Here is a 25,575-nt window from a genome sequence, read left to right on the forward strand (position 1 = left end):
ATTTTTTAATATGAAATGAGTTAGTAAATTATTTGTAGACATTCACATTATGATTAAAATATATTTAGTGATATAAAATTTTCAAAGCCAATATTATTAATATCTTATATTTTAATATTAAATATGATTAAAACAAATTAACTCACTTTGATAAATTGATGAACAATTGAAAATTATTTATGATAGATCTATTCATACATTTGCAGTAGACATTCACTTTGTTTTTAAGTAACAAAAGGGAAATTGACTTTACTTGAAGTGACATACACATAACCTGATCTAATAAATCACAACTCTAATGTTACTTATTTTCATTAGACATCTAAGGCCCTGCTACTGTCACATTCAACTAGAAATAAATTGGCAACATCTTGGTAAATTCAGAGAAACTGAATCTGAGCTCCTGAAATATAAATTCGTCACCTTACTTGTTTGAACATAAAATTAAAATATTATTCCATTTTGCCCTTGAAAATACACTAGCTTTGTTCTGAAAATAAGAGAAACATTGTTTTCTGTTTACATTTTTCAAGGCCATTACTCTGAGATTTATCAAATACCTATATCACTTGTTGAAGCTACCCGTTAAATATTTCTTATTCTATAGTGCCTATTTCTGAAAAGAATTAAAGGTGGAATTTTGTTAAACAATGTTATTATTAAGAGAATGATGCAACCTTCTTATCATACAGGAAAATAATATTGTAAAATCATTTATTATTCTGACATAAAAAAAACACGTTTGTAACATGACTTAAACTGTTAAAGCAATTTCTTAGATCTGATGAAGAAAGATGCTTCTCAAATGAGGTACATCACCCAATTATGACACCCAAACCTTTCACTCCAATATTTACTCTTGTGTTTGCATTATTTAAACATATGCACTAATGTAGTGCCATTATTCAGTTTCTTTGAGCAAGTGAGTTGTTCAAATCACATCCTTCTTGACTTATGTGATGGAGAGGTACATAGGAGAAGCCATTTCTAAAGTTTAGGCGTGCTAGTGAGGTCATGGATATGTTTGAAATCCAGACACTTGGAAAGCACAGCAAACAGGGTCAGAGCAGGCCAGCCTGAACTACCTGCATAGTGCTGAACAACAGCATGAGCAAACATAATGCGAGTGCACCATATACCAGGGCATTGTGCACATAAAATTACTGTTAATTCACTTAAATACTATCATGTGTGTCTTCATTTTTTTAATTAAAAAAGTTGTGTTCACTTTACCATAAGGAAAGTAGCTCACTTTGCCAGATACATGGCTTTTCTCATGATTATTCAGCCAATTTTCTTGTTGAGTGTCTGCTGTGACTCATGAGTATGAATTGTGTGCACATGGATCTACTGGTGTTGTTTGTAGAATTACTACTTATTATTACCATTTGAATGGCATAAAATAATTTTGACGTAAATACTGTTATCTGTGCTTCCCTTATGTAGGAAAAGAGTTCATTCATTTAGTTTATAAAACTACCAGCCATGCAGTTAAAACTCGAGAGTAAACTGTAATATTTTGGAGAATGTATTTTGAATCATCGTTTCCCTGTTTTCTTCAGTACACAAGATAGTCCAACTTATATTTTCATTTTAACAATTAAAATACTTAAAAAGATGAGTGTCATAAGATCTAGCCCTGTTACTCATTTCTTTCTTTCTTTCTTTTTTCTTTCTTTCTTTTTTTAAGTTTAGTGGATGTTGTTTTAATTCTCTGTATTTGGACAGGGGTATTTTACATTCTGTTACTCATTTCTATCACCCATTTACAGCTATAGTCTGTGTCAAATATAATACGATTGCAAAGTACTCAAGCAGAGTATTGGAATGAGAATTTGAGAAGGCTTGATTTATTTTAATTGAGAAAATGAATGGTTCTCTGTATTCTCTCTCTCTCTCTCTCTCTCTCTCTCTCTCTCTCTCTCTCTTTCTCATACACACACACACACACACACACACAGAGAGAGAGAGAGAGAGAGAGAGAGAGAGAGAGAGAGAGAGAGAGAGAGAGAAAACCTTTCTATCTTTTCATCTTTCTTTCTGTCCTTCATTCACTCTTTCTTTCCCTGTTTGATATTCAGGAAGAATTAGTGAAGGAAAAAATTTATTGGTAACTTGCATTGCACTTACTGTTGGGGAAGAGGTTCCCTTCTGTCAAAGACCTAGGGGATGGATATAGGGTGAAAGAGGAAGGGAGGGAGGAATGGGAAGAGACAAGCAAGGGGATAAAAATTTAGATGTAATCTGAATAAATTAATAAAAAAGAAAAAAGCTTCCATGATAATTTATCAATTATGGTTTATGACGATATGACTGAAATTGAAAAGTTGACAGTGTTCTTCTGTTAGCTAAGTGTGTTCTCTTGATCGTTGGTAGTTTTGGTTAGAGTCTTAGGAGATAACCTCATTCTCATCTCCTTCAACAGAAGGACCTCTATGACACAACAATACTCAAATATTGGTTTCTTAATTAGTAACAAACAAAATCCTTGGCTAAAGAAATATAGGAAGATGTTAAGGTATAAGATCTTTTTTTTTTCATTATTAATGGCGAGTGTGTTTCAAAGTATTTTTGCTTCATAAACCTAGAAGTTACAAGAAAAGCATGTCTCATTCAAGCCATGCTAGTGAAATATACTGTATTTTCCACCAGGTGCTAATATTTAATGTAGGTATCATAGAAATCAGAAATTAAAGCAAATACTTATATAATATTTGGAAGGACATGTATCTTTTTCCAGTGAGTTTCACCAGGGAAAAGCAACTACCTGAAAATAATACAATATTTATTTCTACGAAATGAGAATGATTTTTTATAAGCAATTGAAAATTTGACTGCTCCATTTAATTTCATAGCATTTCTCCTTCTCAACAAAGCATATGCTCTACATTAAGGGACAGTTTTTATTTTTGAGACATTTCATACATACATGGCATTACCATCATACTGTCTGTCAGCCCATACTGTTCCCCATACTTTGACCTTCTCCTCTTCTTTGGGTAAGTAGTATACATCAAGATCCTTTATCAAGCCTAAATTACAAAATTAAAATATAAAAAGGTCTCCAAATTTCACTTCTCATAGCAAATATGTAGGAATATCGTGGTTACCGTGAGCCAGCACTGAGAGACAGCATAGCCTTCATTGCAACCTTTTACTATAATTGGAAGGTCGGTGTCACTTTAAAATAGTAGGCTCCTTGAATTAATGATATTTTTTATTATTAGTTCAGCACAAAGAAAAACAAAGATCTGAATCTGGAGGGGGATTTCACCTAGTCTCTAAATTTAGGAAAGGACCACATGCTGATGAGTTGTATAAATACTGAGAATACCAAGAGGCCCTCTCCTGGTAACTGACAAGTAAGTAAGGGACACATGCAAACAGGGGTGATATAAGCTTACCATGAACCTGCCTGAGCTTAGGAGTGAACACATCCATTTTACTCAAAGGCCTCCAAGTAAAAGTCCATCTCAGCTACATTTTTATTTCAGACTTGGACTTCATAAAAACAGAGAAACAAGTCAGTTCCACCTGGATTTTAGATTCACCCAACTGTGACAGAGTAAATAGATATTGATTGAAACTGTGAAATTTGTGATAAGTTGTTATGCACCTAGAGTTAACCATTTGTCATTGGAGAAAAATATAAAACGCCTCCAAGACTTTTTGAATAAAGTCTATGTGTGTTTCACTTACAACCTAAGTCATTTAATGCTTTAATTTCTTGATTTATCTAATAAAAAAACATTAAAACATGGCATATCTCTTTCTCATATTTATCTGCCATGTATAAGATGTCATTGTCTGACTGCCAATTTTTAATTCAGGATAGCTTAAGAAATTTTTCAATGTTGAATTTAATTGTATTCACTTTGTTATTGGCTTTTGCCTTTGTAAGACTGAATAAACTGTTGGTGACAATTTTAAATGGTCAAGTTATTTATAAGACCAAGTGAACAAACATCAATTCATTCAAAGCATTTTTATTACAATGTGTAGAACACAGTAAACATGTCTTTAGTTTAATTTGACAATGTTTGATGCTCTCAACATATAAATACACAAATCATATTTTATACATTATCTTTAGGGATGTAGCTTTCTTTTTTCAGTATGAAAGTACAAATACATTGGAAAATGTCAAGATTTCTTACATCATAGCAAAGAAATGTAATAGAGTCCTTTTAATACTTATATAGAAGCATTTCTTCAGGAATTTTCTAATATGCTTCACAAATCACCATTTAGCGCTATTATTTCTCACATTCAGTTTGTGCATGATTTTATATTTAATAGTGTAAATGATAAATGGTCATCCACCTATGGGAAAAACTGCAATACATTATTAAATAAACCTCTATGATGATCATGATAGAAATGAAGTCCTTCTGTTCCAATCTTGTCATGATTGTGGCAGATTTCCCACACAAGTAATAATTAAACAAAATGAAAAATCAGTTTATCACAGATTAACTGAACAGAGGAAGGAGTTTTCCTATTCATTTTCAAATACACTTAGAATGCACATTGTTGATATTTATCCCCATTGTTATTTTCTTAAAGAACTGATTTTTGTTAAAATTTCTTTTTATGTGCATAAGTGTTTTCCTGAGTGTTATTTGTGCACTATAAACATAGCTCTTTCCTTGGAGGTCAGAACAGATGTTAGAAGCCTTGGAAGAGAAATACAGACAATGCAGGGTTACCAGGGTGGTGCTGGGAATTGAATCCTGACCCTCCAGAATGACAGCCAGTGAGACAGTTCTTTAACTGCTGAGCTATCTCCCCTGACCCGCCCTAATATTCTTTCTTGTTATTCTCCCTTCCTCCTCAATCCTTTGTATTATTACTCCCTCTTCCATCATGCCCTGATGTTTTGCTAAATATTCTGTATATGGGCAAAGTCAGGCCATACTTGTTTCTCAAAGACTGGATTGTTTAATCTCTAACTGCATCTCATTTCTTGAAAATGATTTAATTTCATTTTTCTTTATGTCTGAATAATGTTTCTTAATATAAAAATATCCCCTTTTTCTCTATCAGTTCATCTTTAATGGACACCTAGGCCAATTCCATAATTGTTCCAATATTGTTCCAATAAGCATAGGTATAACTATTGTAAGCATTTTATCTGTTATTAATGGACATGATTTGGTGAGTACATGACTATAAACTTTTTATAGCCAAAGCTTTTTATTTGAGAGCTTTTAATTATACAGGACCACAAAGAGGCAGCATCTTCTATTTCCATTTGGAGGAAAGATACTAAAATTTTTTACTTTTATTATACTAATTTAGAAGTCGATGAAGGCAATAAAAGTAAAATACCTTTTTATCATATGTGAGCCGTTAGAGCTGTTTTTTGATGAGCATTTTTTAAAGTTTGCAAACATTAAGCTTTATCCTGTATGGTAAAGTTTCCTCATCTTCCAGAGGAGGAAAATAAGACTGAAATTTACAGAAATTAGGGGTGGGACTCACTAATCACATTTGGAGCCAATTTCCATATTCATACACATATGTATAAATAACATATCTTTGTGTCATGTAATTCTTTACTTTTTTATATTTACTTTAGTTATCTTAATTATACATAGATGTATGTATCTATATGTGGGTGTATACATGTTAATGCTGTTAAGCACAGAGGCCAGAAGCGTATCTCCTGGAGCTGGATGCACAGAGGGTTGTGAGTACCAGGCTAATACTGGGACCTAATTCTTCACCTCTGAACCTTCTCTCCAGCTCCCATCTTATACAATACGTACAAATGACTGCTTATGGTAATATCAATGAAATAATCTTATAAATATCTTCGAAACACCTTGGTAAATAAAGATCCATCAGCACCTATTGCACATTATCCATGATTAATCATTTATTTTTCCACCCAACACACACATACACACACACACACACACACACACACACACACACACACACACACACAAACACACAGGCAAATGCAATAACTGATACAAATATGTTGTAAATTCGGGAATTCAATTGTCTTCACCCATCTCAGAAAACTACAGTACATCTTTACTTGCATGTAGTGCTAGTAATTAATCGCTTCTTTCAATTTATATGCTTCAACAAGATTTATATTTTATGATATATTTATTAAGTAGTTGATATGTGTACAATGTATTTTGATAATGTACATCTCTCTCAACTTCTTACATAAGGGTGGAACTTTGAGAACACCTTTGCTATCACAGGCTGGGATTTTTGCCTTGCTTGAACATACGCAGCTTTTCAGCATCCTGTTCATATATTCACGTGCCTCGACGATGTATCTGAAAAGCACTGTTTCTTTCAACTCATCTACCACTTCTGGCTTTTTCAGTCTTAGAGTCTTTCTATTTCTTCCCTATATATATATATCTTAGCCTGGAAGGGAAGGGATGCGATATAAACATCTCATTTAGGGCATTTCAAAGTCTCTGATTCTCTGCTCATTGACCATTTTGGGTGTCTCTATCTTAGTTGCTATATTGAGAAATAAGAACCTTCTATAAAAAGGATTGAATGATATACTGACATATCAGTATACCAATACATTATTCAGAGTCTTTTTATGCTGCCAGCTTTTATAGATCACACCGTTGGTTCCATTTTTTTGTGGGAGGTACTTCTTTTAGTAGCAGAAGTTGGAATTCTTTTATGCTTCTATACATTAGTAATTTCTGAATTATATAAAAGTGAAGTAAATTCAACTTATCTTAAAATATATAAGAAAAACATGAGTACTGAGAATAGCCAATGTGCACAATACGTGTAAACAGAAAGCCTAGAGCAAGGTCTGTTTCATTATCTGCGACATGATGGACTTCTCTAAAAAAAATTACCCTTTATAATTTAGACTCCCCTCTGGAATACCCTTGTTTGCTTTCTACTTCTCAAATTTGGAAGCATTTCTCTAAGTTTCCTCCAAGTTATGCTCCATGTTGTACTAATTTATTTACAATATTAATGATTCTAATTCCTCACTGGGAACCCACTGTGTGTGCAAATATGAACAATAAAAGAGTTTCTGTTAGAATTGGTCAATATAGCTAAGCACTGAGGTGTAACACTGTCTTTACCCAATAGATCAATTCACTAATGTCTTTTTGAAGACTTGTATTCAGCATATTATTTATTTGTCTTGATGGCTGTGAAAAAATATGTGTAAAATAAAGTCATAAGGCTCTCCATTACGAGGGGAGCACCAATGTCTGCAGGAGTTTGAGGCACTGATTTCTTTGCATCCGCAATCAAGAAGCAGGGAGTGAATAATGCTCATATTTAGCTTGCTCATCTCTTTTTATTTACTCTGGAACTCCAAAGTGGGGGATGCTGCCACCCACAGATGAAATGGATCTTCCATGAGATAACTATTCCCATGATTTCTTGACTCCCTAATAACCACATTTCTCCCTTCATATTACTAGGGACCTGTATTTATCCATGGTCATTGTCAGATAAATAGACACCAGAGAAGCTTGGTAGGTTGATACAATCCCATTCAATCACAGATACCATCAGTTTTTGCTTTCATTTTTTGCTTTATGTATATGAGTGCTTTATCTGCATGTATACCTGTAGGCCAGAAGAGGGCATCAGATCACATTAGCCACTATGTGGTTGCTGGAAATTGAACTCAGGACCTCTGGAAGATCAGACAGTGCTCTTAACCTCTCTCCAGACCCTGCATTAAGACAATTATTTATTCTTCCTCTCACCGCAAGTTACATGCTCTAATAATGTTGTTGGTGTATATTCTATCTAAGAATGTTTGCTTATTTGGATTTTTAAATTTTTCCACCCATGACCCAAATATTATATATTTTATTATATCTGTAAAATAGGAATAGGTAGAACATGTTAATTCAGATAGTACATGTAGTATGCTACCTGGAATAATATGAACCCAATATATGTCCATTTTTAGTTATAAACATTCTATTAATACTATTTTGTTTTCATGAGGGAAAGTTTGTTAAACTTCACAGGAAGAAAAAAAAGATTTAGATGAATGTCCTGGAAGAAAATAAACATAAAAGTAAATAAAAATCACAATAAGATAAAATATAGAAATAAAGTCATAACAGAAATATTGTCAATGTGTAGTAGAATTTTGAAATGGATATTGAAGTTCAGACAGCAGAAAGTATGATTCTAACCAACATACATTTAGAAGAATTCTGGTAAAAATGTACATAGGCAATGAAGGAGGAAAATATGGACTTGTCATGGGCCACTGGTCCCTTGTGTAAGGTTCAATTCATCAGCAGCTCTCCTCTGGTTAACCTGGTTGAGGATCTGAGGCACCGTGTGATATTGACTACCACTGTGACCCAATCTGTCCCATATTCCAGTCACAGATGAGCTGAAAACACAGACTACGTGAATTTTAGCACCGTGTCCTTAGAACATTCGTGAGGTGCTGGGCAGCAAACATTTATGTGGGAAGTAAAGTTACTATAGCCAAAGATTGGTGGTTCATGCCTTTAATCCTAACACTGGTGAAGCAGAAGTAGATAGTTCTCTGTGAGTTTGAGGCCAGAGTGGTCTACACTGTGATTTCTAGTATAACCAAAACTACATAAAAAATATGTCTTCAAGAAAACCAAACAAGCAAAAGTATTTGAACCAAATTCATTTATTATGTTATATATACAACTAGGTATATTAATTAGTTCCTTTAGTTAGTTTATTATATTATTCAGATATTATAGTAATATTCATTAATTCATTTAGTTAGCTTAACAATTTAAATACATATTGTTTAAATATATAGATGTTAATTTTTGGTAGTTAGCTAAATATGTATTAATTGTGCAATGAGTTTATGATTAATAAATAGTAATTATGCTATTAACTTTATTAAGCATATAAATGGCTTGGTTATTTTATTTCAGAAAGCTATGGCTTATGGGATAGGTCAGGTCATGCCATCTATTATTTTATACCTCATAGATTAAAAGATGTTAAATCATTTATAGATGAATGATTCACAAGTGAACATCCCATTCTTCATAATGGTAAAATTCTAATTCTAAATTTTATTTGTCATATGTTATCCCTCCCTCTCCAAATTCTATTTAATTAGATCTATATTATAATACCCACTCACGATTTCTTATCTATTATATAATATATGAAGTCTTTACTTTATGTGTGTATTTGTAATCTGCTCATTTTGTCTCATGGTATGCAATATCTAAAACCTTTGTCAACCAGCATTATGGGTAGAAATATAAAGATAGATAATACATAGATAAACAGATAGTTTATAGTAAAAATATTGTGTGATAAAATATTTTAAGTCCTGGATTATATATGTTCATATATAATAAGCATATATCCACATATTATCATGGATTATAATCCAGAACATAAAATATTTTATCACAAAATAATTTGTAATATAACTATCTATTTATCTATCATCTCTATATATTAATATTCACCAAAAAATTCATCCAGCAATCATTGTTTACATTTTATATTATTTTATAATGAGCTGAATATTGAAGTCTAACACAAGATGCAATTTAAGTTTGAATATGGAGAAAATATCCATAATCAAAAATATCAGTTGTGGTTCTTATGCAGGGGAGATAACAGGAATTAAACACTTATATTACACATTTCTGCTTCTTTATGGACATCAAAGTTTTCTGCATATTTCCCTAGGTCTTTATGAAAAAGATTCAGATGTCTCCCATCTAGTTCATTCTATTTAAATACAACAGAATTTTGTATTTTATATTTAGTATAATGTATTCTGATATACTTCCCCATCCTCAACTTCCCCATCTACCTACTCATCAAACTTCTTATGCTTTCTAAATCTTGCAGATAAAGAAAAATAATGTAAATCCAAACAGACAAAAAGTCTCAATAAAACAAAATAAAAAAAAAAAAATAAAACTAAACTAAAACTGGGAAACAAAAGTGAGCAAAACCCAAAGCAAAACAAAACAAAATATATGGAGTCTTGTTTGTGTTGGACATTAAGGAAATTGTTTTTCATGTGCCTAGCAGTTACAATCACAAATAGCTTCTTGATTGGGGTGGAATTCGTGTCTTCTTCCCCTTCACAGTGCTGGGATTTTCATCTAGTTGGAACCTTTGCAGATCTTGTGCACTCCGTTTTCTGTGACTTCAGATGTATGTCTGTACTACTACATCTAGAAGTCACTTTTTCCTTGGATCCTGTTACAAGCTTTCTGCTTGTTCTTCAGAATTGCCTCCTGAGGTCTGAGGGGAGGGGTTTGGTGCAGAGAGACATCCCATGTAGGCCTGAGAGATCCAAAGATTCTCACGCTCTGCACAGTGTCCAGAGTTGGGGCTCTGTCTTAGTCACAATCTGCTTTGAGAATAGACTGCTCTGACGAGGGTGACGTGATGCTCCCACATAAATTTTATTCTCTCTCTCTCTCTCTCTCTCTCTCTCTCTCTCTCTCTCTCTCTCTCTCTCTCTCTCTCTCTCTCTCTCTGTGTGTGTGTGTGTGTGTGTGTGTGTGCCTGTCTTCTGAAGCCATAAAGGCATTGATTCACTTGGAGCTGTAGTTCATAGATTTGTGAGCCTCTTGATGTGGGTACTGAAAATCAAATTCAAATTCTCTGGAAGAATATTATATACTTTTAATCACTAATCTCTGTCTTCACCCCCAAGACAATAGAATGTTTAAAACAGAAATATCACCTTCGTTTGAAAGTGGATACAACATGCAAACTAAGAATGTCCATTTTAGTAAACAATGTAAAATATATGATGGAATGCTTGGTAAATACTTTCAAATATTTTGGCAAACAATACTCTGGGGAAAACATGAGTTCTGGATAAAGCTGGATGGAAATTTTTCTGTCTCCGGCCTGCTTGTTTGAATACAATATCAGCAATCTGTTTATATCACAGCAGTTGATTAACAGTGGTTTTAGAGTGAGATCCAAAGCTAAAGCCTAAAGACAATGTCTTACCATGAATTACCACGAAGCATCTATGTCTCTGAGTTTAACATTTTCAGCAAGAAGCTTTCTGGCCAGTTTCTATTTTCTGCACAGTCTCCTCTGTGGCAGTGCATCGTTTCTCCAGCCACTTCATCCTGTAAGAATCTTAGTGATGCTTCTGTCTTTGTTACTGCATGTATGTTTACAGTTCTTTGTTTGTTGTTACAGTAGACAGAATGGCATGGGGATCACAGGATATTTCCCATGGGCTGACATCAGGGGGTAATGAAATTTGAGTGTATTTTATGATTAACAGGAATTTCTTTGGATTTAAGAATAATCTCCAAATGCATAAATAGCAGTGATTAATCAAAGTCAGTTTCATTATTTTTCAAACTGTTTCTAATTCATTAAGCTCTTTAGATACTTTAATATTTTATAATCTTAGAGATGAAACAGAATTATTATGTACTTTTGTGATCATTAAATATGACACATAAATGACATTGAACATCATCAGGAAATCCTTTATACTTCTTCCTAAATAAGGAGTCAAAGCCAGTAAAGTTATGAAACACGAATGAAGTGTAGAGCACTCTTATTCTCAAAGTGAGGGTTGCTAATCTTGTAGCGATGCCATTTCCCTGACATTGTTATTGCTGCCACACAGAATGACTGATGGGGAATTAACCATTTTTCATAATGTCCTCGAGCATTAGAGAGAATATTCTTCTATACAGCTTTTAAACTCTGGCAAGGTCTTCTCAGAGGACAAACAGGTACAGAAATGCAAATGCTGTTATTTCCTTTTCTTTCCTTTAGAATCCCAAATAACCCTGTGGTTCTCGGGTTCTGATGACACTAACTACAATATCAAAACCTTCATTATAGTGGACAAAAATTCATTGATTATTTTGATTATATAACATTTCTAATCACAAACTTGCATTATTTCCATTGGTGTGTTACATTAATATAATCTTAATTATATGTTCCAAGTAATGGGTTTATAAACCACAGATTGAACAATATGATATTTGATAGTTTATTAGAAATTTCTCGTAGATGTAGCAAGATTTATATAGCATTAGGTGTATGAATAAATGTTCCACATAAAAAGCTGCTTTCCCGATTGAGTCTTCTCCAAATTTTAAAATCTGATGCAGATTTCAATGACTGTGGACATGCAATGTCTCAAAGTCAGAACTTGATTGAAATTTATTTATGGTAATTGTTAGCCTTCCTTATATTCCTTGCCTCTCTCTTTGTCTGATGTAACATTTAGTGACTGACATATTAAACCATATGAAGTCTACTAACTACCGATCTTAGCTTCCACCAACCAAAACACTGAGAAGGACAATACTATTTGAGTGTTACATTTGAAATTTTACCAATTGGCTTTAACCCACCTAATCAATTAACATTTTCAACAGGGTATTTGAAAAGTGCCTTGACATATGGCTTTACTATCTTACTATAAAGGCTTCATAAAACTTACCACAGTCAAACATAAAATTTAGAGTTACCAAAACCTGTGTTCCTGGTCAAGATCACTCACATTTAACTTCAGAATTAACTATTATCTCCTTTGAGACAAGGACTTTGTGTTGTGTGCTACCAAACATTGTTTCCTGACAGTGATGCACTTTTCATCCAAGAATATACACAGGTGAAAGCAAGGTACCAGCATCATGGATCTCTGTTATTAATTCCTTGGGTAGATTTTGGTGTTCTGCATTTCAGATTCAAGGGCCTCTGGAAACGCATAGAAGAAAAAAAAATAGCCACGTGAGGATTGGTAATGACCAAAGGGTGGTAAATGGCTATATGGGACAGCTTTGTGTTACCTAACATGAGAGAAAAGACTGACCAGCATAGCAGATCTAAGACCAAAAGACATTTTTCTAGGAGTAATGATACCTTCCTCTGATGTTAACCTCTTAACACTGGAAAAACATCTTGCCCAAAGTCTTCATGACAAACTCCACTCTTGTCATCTGCACTGCTAAGCCTTCTCACATCTTAAAGAGATAAGAATGACCCTATTTTAAAATGGGGTACAGTTGCATCAATCTCCCTAATTGCACTGCCTTGTCACTCCCAGGTGGGAGAGGATGTGCTTAGTCTTGCAGTAATGTGAGATAACAGGTGAATTAGAACCAATTGGGGGTCTCCCTTTCCCTGTTAGGAAGGAGGGGGGATGGGAAGATGGCAGTGGGGAGGTGGGACTTGGAGGAGAGGAGGGAGGGGTCTGGGATAGAGATGTAATTAAAATATTTGTGATTTTATAAACAAACTTATAAATAAATAAGTGATTAAATAAATAAATAATGAAAAATAAATAAAAATGTGGTACTGACCTAAAGAGAGAATTTTCAACAGAAGAATTTCTAATGGCAGAACAACATTAAATAAAATCATTATGGCAGAATTCTGTGATGAATTCATCTGGCCTTGGAGTTTTTAAATTTGTTTTATTACGTTTTTTAACATATACATTTATATTACTACACCTGAATAAGATGAACTACATATAGGAGGAAGAACAATGAGACAATCATGAGTTATATGAATGTTAATTTCATAGTGATTTTCCCATTTGCGTTTGTCAAGCCCGAAGCAACCATCCTTCCTACTTTGTTGGGCCCAAATTTCTGAATGCAAGACAATATCTATCATATCTCATCTCTCTTAATTTAAATCCTTTATATTGATCTAAAAAGATCTTATTGCCTAACAAACTAAACTTGATTGTAAGATTAAACTATCTGGTCTTTAACCTCATCAGAGACTTGAGAAGGAATAAAAGTTCAATGCCTGAGTGAACCAGAAGTGCAGCTTAGCAGCTTCCAAACAAACAAAAAAAAAATGACTGAGACAGTTTACTGCCTGAACAATCACCCAACGTTCTCTATAATGTTGAAGCATCATCTTCGGACTTCTAACCCATTATATCTGTCAGACATATTTGATAGACAGAAACTATTGTGGACTTGTTTATCCTGTCTTGGCAGAGTTTGGCCGTTGACTCTGCCTGCATCTAAGTTTGCCAAATTTTAGGCATAATTTTGTTTTTTTTGGTTGGGATTTTTGATAACTGGCATGAGAACAGACAGTAAGATCAGTGGTATCAAATCTAAGACCCAGAAATAGATCCGCATACCTAAGGACAAGATTTTTGACAAAGAATCCAAAACAATACAATGAAAAAAAGATGGCATCTTCAAAACAAGAGGTGCTGGCCTAACTAGAGGTCTACTTGTAGAAAAATGCAAATAGACCCTTATTTACTACCATGCACAAAGCTGAAGTCCAAGTGGATTAAAGATCTCAACATAAAACCAAACACTTAGAAGAAAAAGTGGGGAAGAGCCTGGAACATATTGGCACAGGAGACAACTTCCTGAACAGAACACCAACAGCCCAGACATTAATGTCAACAATTAATAAATGGGACCTCATGAGGCTGAAAAGCTTCTGTAAGGCAGATGACACTGTAAAGAGTACAAAGCGACAGTCTACAGACTGGGAAAAGATCTTCACCAACCCCACATCTGACAAAGGTCTAATATCCAAAATTTATAAAGAACTCAAGAAATTAAATACCACCAAACCAAATAACCCAATCGAGAAATGGGGCATGGAACTAAACAGAGAATTCTCAACAGAGGAATATCAAATGGCTGAGAAACACTTAAAGAAATGCTCAACCTCCTTAATCATCAGGGAAATGCAAGTCAAAACAACGCTGAGATTCCATCTTACACCCATCAGAATGGCTAAGATCAAAAATTCAAGCGACACCACATGCTGGCGAGGATGTGGGGAGAGAGGAACACTCCTTCATTGCTGGTGGGAATGCAAACTAGTACAACCACTTTGGAAATCTATCTGGTGCTATCTCAGAAAAATGGGAATAGGGCTTCCTCAAGACCCAGCTATTCCACTCCTTGGAATATACCCAGAAGATGCTCCAGCACACAGCAAGAAAATTTGCTCAACCATGTTCATAGCAGCCCTATTCATAATAGCCAGAACATGGAAACAGCCTAAGTGTCCCTCAGTAGAAGAATGGATAAAGAAACTGTGGTACATATACACTATGGAATACTATTCAGCTATTAAAAACAAGGAATTCCCAAAATTTGTGGATAAATGGATTGAGCTAGAAATGATCATAATGAGTGAGTTAACTCAGAAGCAGAAAGACTCAAATGGTATATATTCACTTATATCTGCATATTAGCCCAACGGGCATGTCCCACGAAAGCCTTCACTTACCAGGAAACAGAGACAGAGGAGAGGACATTCTAATGGGACTCTAGATGTGAGATTCATGAGAGAAAGGCAAAGTAGAAGGACCCAGAGGGTCCTAGGAGCCTACAAGTAGAACATTATGATAGGCAGATTTGGGCACAGGGGTCCCACTCAAACTAGGCACCAGACAAGGACAATACAGGCGGTAAACCTTAAACCCCTACCCAGATCTAGACAATGGACAGAACACTCTCCACAGTAAAGTGGAGAGAGGGATATTACGTTCTCACACACTCTGGTGCCTCACCTCTGACCATGTCCCCTGGATGGGGAGACCTGATGGCACTCAGAGGAAGGACAGCAGGTTACCAAGAAGAGACTTGATACCCTATGATCATATAGAGGGGGAGGTAATCCCCCTCAGGAACTGTCATAGGGGAGGGGAATAAGGGGAAAATGGGAGGGAGGGAAGAATGGGAGGATACAAGGGATGGGATAACCATTGAGATGTAACAAGAATAAATTAATAATAAAAAAAATGGAAAAAGAAAAAAAAAAACCAAACACTAAATGTATTAGAAGGTAAAGTGTAAACCTAGACATGCTCAGATGTAGTAGATAGGCAGCATAGTCTCCTTGTGGGTCCCATAATATGGGGAGGAGGGACTACTTTTGACATGGACTCTGGCACCCAAACATTGATCACTAGCCCCTGCCAGGCAACCTTGCCAGGCCACAGAGGAAGAGCATCAGGCATTTCAGATGAAACTTGATAGGCTGAGGCCAGATGTTAGGGGAAGAAGGCTCCTCTTTCTGAGGATAGGGGAGAGAGGGAGAAGTAATGAGGAAGGGAGAGTTGGATCTGGAGGGAATGAGGAAGAGGGCTACAATTGAGATGTAAAGTGAACAAATCAAAAATAAAAAATTTTTAAAAATAAAATAAATGCTTTTTATTTTTTTTAAAAAAGGAAGAGAAATAAAAGAAAAGATGAGTCTGGAAGTTTCTCATAGACTCATAAACTCGGAAATAGTGCTACCTCAAGATCTAGCTATAGCACTCCTGGGCATATACCTAAAAGATGTCCCACTGTAGCACAAGATCAGTTGCTCAGCTATGTTCATAGCAGCTTTATTGATAATGACTAAAAACAGGAAGCAACCCAGGTGTGTCTCAACTGAGAAATTAATGAAGAAAATATGGTATATTTATACAATGGAATACTACTCAGTTATTAAAAACAAGGAAATCATGAAATTTGCAGGCAAATGGATGGAACTAGAAAATGTCATCCTGAGTGAGTTAACCTCAACCCAGAAAGACAGGCATGGCATGTACTCACCTATAAGTGGATATTAGCTATAAAGTACAGGATAACCATGATACAACCCACAGTCCCAAAGAAACTAAGTAACAGGGAAGGCTTAAGGTGAGACACTTGAGTATCACTGAAAAGGGGAAATAGAATAGACATCAGGGCTAGAGGGAGGGAAGGAACTGGATCGGGGAGGGTAGCAGGATGGACCATTTGGCAAGGAGGAAGAGAGAGAGAGAGAGAGAGAGAGAGAGAGAGAGAGAGAGAGAGAGAGAGAGAGAGAGAGAGAGAGGAGAGAGAGAAGGAGAGAGAGAGAGAGATAGGAGAGAGAGAGAGAGGAGAAAGAGAGAGAGAAGGAGAGAGAGAGAAGGAGAGAGAGAGAAGGAGAGAGAGATAGAGAGAGAAGGAGAGAGAGAGAGAAAGAGAGAGAGAGAAGGAGAAGGAGAGAGAGAGAGAGAGAGAGAGAGAGAGAGAGAGAGAGAGAGAAGGAGAGAGAGAGAAGGAGAGAGAAGGAGAGAGAGAGGGGGGGGAGAGAGAGGGAGGAGAGAGAGGAGAGAGACCTGGAATTCGTGATGTTGTGGTCACCCTAGGATAATGGAAACTCGCAGGAATCTATAATATTATGCTGGTCATTATCAGTTGTTGGATCATCTTGCATGATGAATAGCATGCTTCATATCTTCCTCAATCTCCTAAGGTACATTCACTTAGCATGAAAATGCAACGTCCCTGAATCTTCAACTTTTTCCAGCTGTTCTGCTACTTGAATTTACTGGAGGAAAAAAATACATAGAAATCATATATTTGATTTTTTTCAATTTAGCACAGAATGTTAATATTTTAGTCCACCAATGGTTCTCAACCTTTTTAATGCTTGTAACCCTTTAATATAGTTCCTCATGGTGACCCCAACCATAAAATTATATGTTGCTTTCTCTGGCCCTATAGTTGCAAATATGGGTGCACATTCCCTTATGCGAACATAACACACGCAACACACACACACACACACACACACACACACACACACACACACACACACACAATGCCCATGTTAGTTCAGTTATCATAACTGCCTCCAGTCTTACCTCATCTAGGTCATATTCCATTGAGCATGTATGTCACAATCTCTTTATCCATTTATCCTTAAAACTACAGCTGATAACCCATGTCAGCCTTTATAAACAGTGCCTCAGTAGTCATGAAGTGTGTAATTCTCTTGCACACGCATGTCATTTTCTTCACTTTTGTCAAAAAGTGCAATTGGATTATTAGATTGTGGTGATTGTATATTTAAGAAAGAGATGTAATCTCAATATTGTTTCAAGAAATGGCTATGCACGGCACCAGGAGTCTCTTCTCTACTTATTCCTCATTCTTTTAAAAATATTTTATTAATTTATTCATATTACAAGTCAATTGTTATCCCATCTCTTGTATCCTCCCATTCCTCCCTCCCTCCCTCTTTCCCCCTACTCTCCTCCCCTAAGACTGTGACTGAGGGGGACCTCTTTCCCCTGTATATGCTCATAGGGTATCAAATCTCTTCTAGGTAGCTGTTATCCTTCCTCTGAGTGCCACCAGGCCTTTCCATCAAGGGGACATGGTCAAATATGGGGCACCAGAGTTTGTGTGAAAGTCAGTCCTCACTCTCCACTCAACTGTGCTGTCCATTGGCTAGATCTGGGCAGAAGTTTGAAGTTTACTGCATGTATTGTCCTTGGCTGGTGCTGTAGTTTGTGTAGGACCCCTGGGCACAGATCTGCCCATCACAATGTTCTTCTTGTAGGTTTCTAGGACCCTCTCGATCCTTTATTCCTCATTCTTAGTAACATCTTTTCTCTAAGAGTCAGACTCTCTAAACCAAGGTAGCATCTGTCAGCAGACCTTATTAGAAGCTATCTGCTGTTACTTATTGTTAAATTATTTTACCACTAACATGTTCAAATGATTGGTGGAAATCTGCACATTTTAAAAGCTGAGCATTTCAATTATCCTATATATCATTGATCTAGATCCATTATTTCACTCATAAATAAAAAGTGACACTAATCATTGACAGTATAATTGATGGCTAAAATGGCTGTTATCTTCAAAAAATTAGTTTAAGAGTTAGTTTCTGGGACCTTTATTTCATGGGATATTTATAAGAATATTAGTTTTATTGAATACACATAGAGGGAAAATGTTACATGTTTTGACAAACTACACTTGAATACCAAAATTTTCCAGTTTGAAAAAAATACAAAATACATACAATTTTTATCAATTATAACATATTTAAAATTAATATTAATGACCATTATGGAATGAGTGGTAGAAAGATGGTGGACAGAGTAATACTGCTGAGTCGTTCATTTTGCACAGTGCTAATAGAGCTGTCAGGGTCACTGAGGACTGTGATCTGTGTACATTATTATTTATTTGCATCACTTGCCGAGTTTGCATTCTCTAGAGACCTGCCATATTACTACTTCAGCTGCTTAAAGCATACAAACACCATTTATAAATTCATGGCCAACCTGAAGATAAATAATCCATCATCTCATGATAGATACCTTTAATTTTAATTACTCAGATAAAACTAGTTTCATTAAAACCCATGTTATATATTATACTACCAAATCCCTTCATTAAATTCTATTAGCACAATTAATAAGCAATTTATCCAGAGAGTAGCTCTCTTTATCACTGGTTTACTTTGAATTACTAAACAATGCCCAGAGTATAGGTCCCATATGAATTTCAAATACCATCTATTTAATTAACTAATAAACAATTAATCAGCCATAAACACAGGATATAACACCTTTTTATGGTTCAGAAATAGACAAATATCCAATATTGTATTTTCAAGACCAATGGAGTTTTATAGGCTTAAATTCAACTAGCAAAATATTCTAAGGAATAAATAACAGAAAAATAATCTCAAAAATCAATTAAAATGATCTTCATCTTCTTCAGATATCCTGAAAAAGTTAATGAAGCCATATGTTTGTGCCATTGTTTCCTTTGTATCCTAGAATCTGAGTGGTCACAGACTGCCTTCTAGTCCTTCATAACTGTGTATTCAGCAGGGTAAGAAAAAGTATTATACTTGGATAATTATGCTTTCAAACTTTGTCCCGTGTAGCTTTAGGCCTCTAGACTTTTTATTACTTCTCATCCCGTATCATTCCTTCTTTAAAATGCTGATTTTCTATCCATTTTGAAGAGATGGGACCAAAACAAGCAGCTGTGACTTTTGTGATTAATATATATGGCGGTAAGATAATAAGGTATAATAAGGTAATAAGGTACCAGGCAGCAGATATTATGTTGTAGAGGAGTTTATTAAATGAGCATGGGGAGAGAAGGAAAGGGGGAAGGGGTACCCCAGAGAAAGACCGAGACAGAGACAGAGGAGACAAGAAGAGTAATAATAAGAGGGAGAGAGTAGAGAGAGACCACAGGGAGGGTCTATATATTTATATGGCCCTGGGCAGGATCACTCCCCGCTGGCAGGTAAGCAATGACATCATTGTAGGTAGACTGAAGCTGATTCCAAACAATGAACTATGAGAAGCCAGCAGCTCCAGGCATGTCCTGGCCTGTCAGAAAGAGGAAGGTCATTGATTACTCACACTTTCAGGAATCAGATGATGCAGATGAAGATTATGGAAGTGATTCAGGCTTTCCTGCTAGGAAAATTTGGTCATCTCCTCCAGAGGCGAAAAATAAGAAATGATCTAGGAAAAAAAAATCATATGACAGTGAAGACTCAAAGAAAAAGTTGTAAAGACCAAGAAGGGTGATTCTCACAAATCAGAAGACAGTGAAGATGAAGAAGATGATCATAAAAATGTACACCAGCCACGACAGGCAGTATGTGAAGCAGTTTCTAAACAGAGAGCAATGCTCTTGGTAGGTGTTGGCAGTGAGGAAGAGCCAGAAGAAGATGGTGAGGCACCCTTCCAGGAGAAAGATTCCGGCAGCAATGAAGATTTCCAAAGGAAGAAGATGATGATAGTGATTATGGTAGTTCAAAAAAGAAACACAAAAAGCTGATTAAGACATCCAAACCTAAAAGAAAAGGAAAGGAAATGCCCAAACCCAGTCTAAAGGCTACAGTGTCACCAAGTCCAGTGAAAGGAAAAAGGGAAAGTGAGTCACCCCACAGTTTCGAAGGCATCAAAGGAAAAATTCCTTCTCCTAAAGAAAAGGACGAGGAGTCAGAGAGTCCTCCGGCAGAGAAGATAGCTGCAAGCCCCCAATTCTAGAAGCCTGCATGGAGACGAATGGTCTGAAGATGAAGCCTCATATGGGAAAGATTAAAATCTGCCTCTCACTCTCAGAACCATTGTATGTTGAAGTGTCTAAGTTGCTAGTTTGTCTCATGGCCTTTCTTTGCCAGTCCCTCTCTGTCTCCCGGTGAAAGCCATATGAATCAATCACTTCATTGACTGTTTTATCTTTGTATTTTTATTGGAAGGAAGACATACCATGCTGTAAAGCAATAAGACTTGAGGTGGAAGCTATGGAAACTTTGCTTTTTGTTAAAGAGTATCAACATGGACAGAAAAAATCTAGAAATGTGTTTTGATAGAAAATGATGTGTTAGTTCTTCTGCACTTTTAACAGACCAGTTGTCATTTAACATGAGCGTATATGTCTAGGGTGTGGATGTCAAGAAGGATCATGGCTCTAACTTCTACTCATGAGGCAGTTGGGAGGTGAGCATGAATTCTGCATTGTTAACTCAGTCCTCACCTAATTTCCCTGGGTGTGGAGGGAAGGGGGTTCCTGGAGCTTGTTTGAGGGTATGGGCTTTCTTACTTTATACTTGTTATTCTCCAAGAGTCTCAGAACCAGTGGTCCTTTTGTCTCAAAAACAGTCTTTTTTAAAATAGTCAACCAGACCAAGGATCACTCTTTATTTCATGATTTCATGTCATTCATGTTTTCATATATATATATATATATATATATATATATATATAGAGAGAGAGAGAGAGAGAGAGAGAGAGAGAGAGATCCTGTTTGTTGAATAAAGTTTTTCCAATGGCCAAAAATTTAAAAGATTTCTTAGAAAAAAATTAAATGTTGTTTTTCTTGTACATATGAAACCAGCATCATAGGCTATCCTCTCAGAAGGATATTAGAAACAGTCTACAATAGCTGCAGTATTTCCAGTAGAAACTACTTTTTAATGCATCAGTGGTTAAATTCCAAAGCTTCAACAAACTCAACTCACCTCCTGAAAAAATAACACAAAACAAACTAACAAACAATAAAACCATTAGGATGACTAAAGAATGGAGGTAGAATTTTATGTCCATATTGACATTTTCACTCCCACAGTAAGGAAATAGATTCTCATCCACCTTATCCTAGTGAGTTACTTTTGATAGTCTTTGTATTATCCTGTACTATTTCTAGACTGGCAAAATATACTGAAAGGAACAGTTTTAAGGAGCATATGGCACCACAAAGACCAACACAAAGAATTAGAGAGAAGAATATTGTTTTATTATTACTGTTTAAAAACCTCTTGCAGACACATTTAAATTAAATTGAAGCTTGATTTCCATGGAAAATATAAAATCAGTCTATATCTATCTAGTCATATCTGTTTTGTAAGTATAAAGAAAGAAATATTTGTGATTCGGTAACATAGTTATTTCTAAAATTCAAAACAGAATATATAATAAAATAATGATATTTAATTGAACATTTAAAATTCTGTATTTTGTAAAGTTAAATGCCTTCAAAACACAGAATATTCACATTCAGAATATTTTTTTTTAATTCAATGCTTTTGAACCGTTGTGACTGGGCACTCAAAACAGGTAACTAGAATTTAGCTTTGAGACCTACATATTCTATAAATCAATGGTGATCTTGTCAGTTCACTTTCCTAGTTGTTTCAGCGTGACTACCTTCCTCTGCTGTATGGTTATCCAGTCGCAAACTACAGAGTAAGAAACGACAATATGCTGCAATTGATTTCCAGCTCTTACTTCATCTCCATTCTGCCATAATTAAAATGTATTAGCTGTATGCATTCTGGAGAAATACTTAAAAGGCTGTCTTAGTTATTTTTTCTATTCTTATGACAGAACCCCAGGACAAGGCAGCTCATAAAATAAACATTTAATTTTGTGCTTACAGTTTCAATTTACAGTCCATAACCATTATTATGGGTTACATGGCAGCAGGCAGCCTGGCACACCACTGGAGCAGTTGCTGAGAGCATCGTGGGACACAAGCACAGAGACTGATGACTAATTGGGATTTATGTGGGCCTTTCAAACTTCAAAGCTGGCCCTGGGTGACATACCTGTTCTACAAAGCCATATTCCTAATATTTTCCAAAAGTTTCACAAAACAGGGAACACTTTTATTGAGATATATGAGGCTATGTAAGCTGATTTTAAACAATTATGATTTGTTTCACAAAGTGAAAACAAACTTATTATACCACAACCAATGAGAAAAATGATTTCATTGTATAACTTTTATTTATTTGACATAAAAAACTCTGGTAATATGAATGACTATTAATATGTGAGATAAAGTGGGAAAATTATACTCCGCTAAAGTATAGATAGAATAAAGTTATATTTTGTTATGTTTATAATTTAGAATTATTGTTAATATATATATGGAAACATGTACATGCTGTGCATATCAAATATTACACAATACGGTGAATATATGTATGGCTTTATGTACTCAATATTGACTATCCTTCAATATGTAACACTGAAATTTAAAGCCATGTAATTTAAGATAGTAAAATTTTCTCACACCAATACTAGATTAACTGAGAACTAAACATGATATTAGTAACATTGTTTAAAAGAATTACAATTCCACTTCTGGAAAATTTTGTAATATTCTATTGCATCAATGTTTGAAGTTTTAATACTTTCTTGCCTAAATACTTTGCCCAATTATAGCTCTCTTCCTATAACCAGATTCTCACTGATGCTTTGAGAAATTCCACCTACTGTGTAGTAAACCATACAGAATTTATTCTCATTGAAGTAACTTAAAGCTTTGTGTTCATAAAGGATCATTGGAAGGCATGAAAGAAATGAGATGGAAACACTTATTTCTTGAGATTTCTCTATTGAGAAAATTTCCAAGCATAAAAGCACAGATTTATTTAGTGAAGACGAGAGTTCAGTTCTCAAGAAAGAGTTAAGTAGATTAGAGAGGTGCCCAATTATAGAGTTGTAGACAATTGTGAAACTAAAGAGCTCTGTCATATATTCAGGAGAATGTTGAACTTTGCATTTCTGGAAGTAAATACTAAATATCAAATTAACAAGTATTTGAAGAAATTCAGTGTTGAACTGAAGAGTTATCTTGTAAAGGTTGGATTATGTGACAGTTTTCTTCTTTTTTGAAAGCTGAGAAAACATTAGAATATTCAGGCACTCGGTAGGGTGGAAGGAAAGTTCATTGTCCCCCCAAAGGAGTTTGGTAATCAATGTTAGGCTAAACACAGCTCTTTGTCTGATCAACATGCACTGAAAGCCATACTTAATGGTATTTTCCTGGGCTCAACTAGTTACATGCAAGAAAGCCGTATGGGAATCTATAGGAATCAAAAGAAAGAAAGAAGTGGACAAATGAGTTTGAAAGGATAATACATACTGAGAGAAAAATCTACAAACTTAAACAGACTAAGACCTAAAGCATATTTTAAACTTTAACACGTAGACATCAAAACAAGTAAAGAAGGTACATTCCACATGTGTAAAAATGCACATAATTGTTTGAAAAGTTCACGTTCAATATCTGTATATCATAGCAAAAATTAATGACACATTAGACACTGAATAATATTAGTGAATCTGAATATATCATACTAAATTTTTTTGAAAAAGAAACTAAGTAAAGAAATCAATAATGGTTTGGGAAACATATACACAAGTGGTACAGAGGCCAAGTATACTTATAATTTTGGGCTCCAAATAAAGCAAGGGTCATAGCAAAGTATATTTGAAGAAAAATGGTCAAAATTTTATCTACTCTAATAAAACTTAGGGTTGTACAGATGCAAGAAGCTTAGTAGGAATGACGTGAACAGACTACGCCCATGTGGGTCTAATTTCCCATAATGATGAGTAGACTGTAAAATCCTCCAGAGACTCTCAGGAGCATGAACGGAAAGGAAGTCAGGACCCTCCTCTTGGAAAGAATTCACAAAAACGAGCATCAACATCTCGACAACACAGGAAAAGCAAGCAAATTTAATTCCATGCTTTATGCTGCTTTGAAAGCAATAGCCCTCATAGGCTCTCAGAGAGGGGCACCATTAGGAGGTATGGATTTTTTGGAGTATATGTGGCCTTGTTGAAGGAAGTATGTCACCGAGAGTGAGCCTTTTGGTCTCACAAGTTCATGCCACGTCCAGTGTGTTTCAGTCTCTTCCTGTTGCCTGTAGATGCAGATGTTGAACTCCCAGCTACCTCTCCAGCACTGTTTCTGCCTGCCTGTGTGCCATCATTCTCCTTGCCATGATGATAATGGTCTAAATTTCTGAATTGAAAGTGAGCCCAAATTAAATGTTTTTCTTTATAATAGCTGTTATGGTCATGGTGTCTCTTCCAAGCAATAAAAACCCGAAGAGATGCATAATGATATTTGTAAGATAAAAACAAATTTATACAATCTTGATCAGCAAATGTTGAAACTTCATTATTCTCAGAGGCACACTGGCAGAAGTACTAAAGAAATTCAATTAAAGGAAAATGATAGCTGTAATATATGTAGACTAATACAAAAGGAAGTAAGGGCTCACAAACAAATCCCAAAAAGAGAAAAAAAATTCAAATATGATAGAAAAATTTAAAGCTTGGTCAGTACACTGGGGGTCAGTACACCAGTACACAGGTGTCTTATTGAGTCATGTGCTGTTTATAATAGAGCCTTCGACAGTAGGCTCACTAGAGCACATCTCAAATCTTAGACATGGATTCCAGATGAGCGCACAGGACAAGAAGCTTGTTTCAGAAGTGGGAGAAAAAAATCTAATATTAGAAACAGACAGCATGGAACCAGG

The 25,575-nt window shown here is 35.3% G+C and overlaps 1 pseudogene across 1 annotated transcript; it reads left to right on the forward strand.

The window, feature by feature from the left end:
• Positions 1-20,100: 20,100 nt before the first annotated feature.
• LOC311595824 (nuclear ubiquitous casein and cyclin-dependent kinase substrate 1-like) lies at positions 20,101-20,834 on the forward strand (annotated as a pseudogene). Its single transcript has one exon. The product of its transcript is annotated as a nuclear ubiquitous casein and cyclin-dependent kinase substrate 1-like (transcript).
• The last annotated feature ends 4,741 nt before the right edge of the window (positions 20,835-25,575 follow it).

Source organism: Acomys minous (assembly GCF_964271855.1).
Source record: "Acomys minous genome assembly, chromosome: 4".
NCBI lineage: Eukaryota > Metazoa > Chordata > Mammalia > Rodentia > Muridae > Acomys > Acomys minous.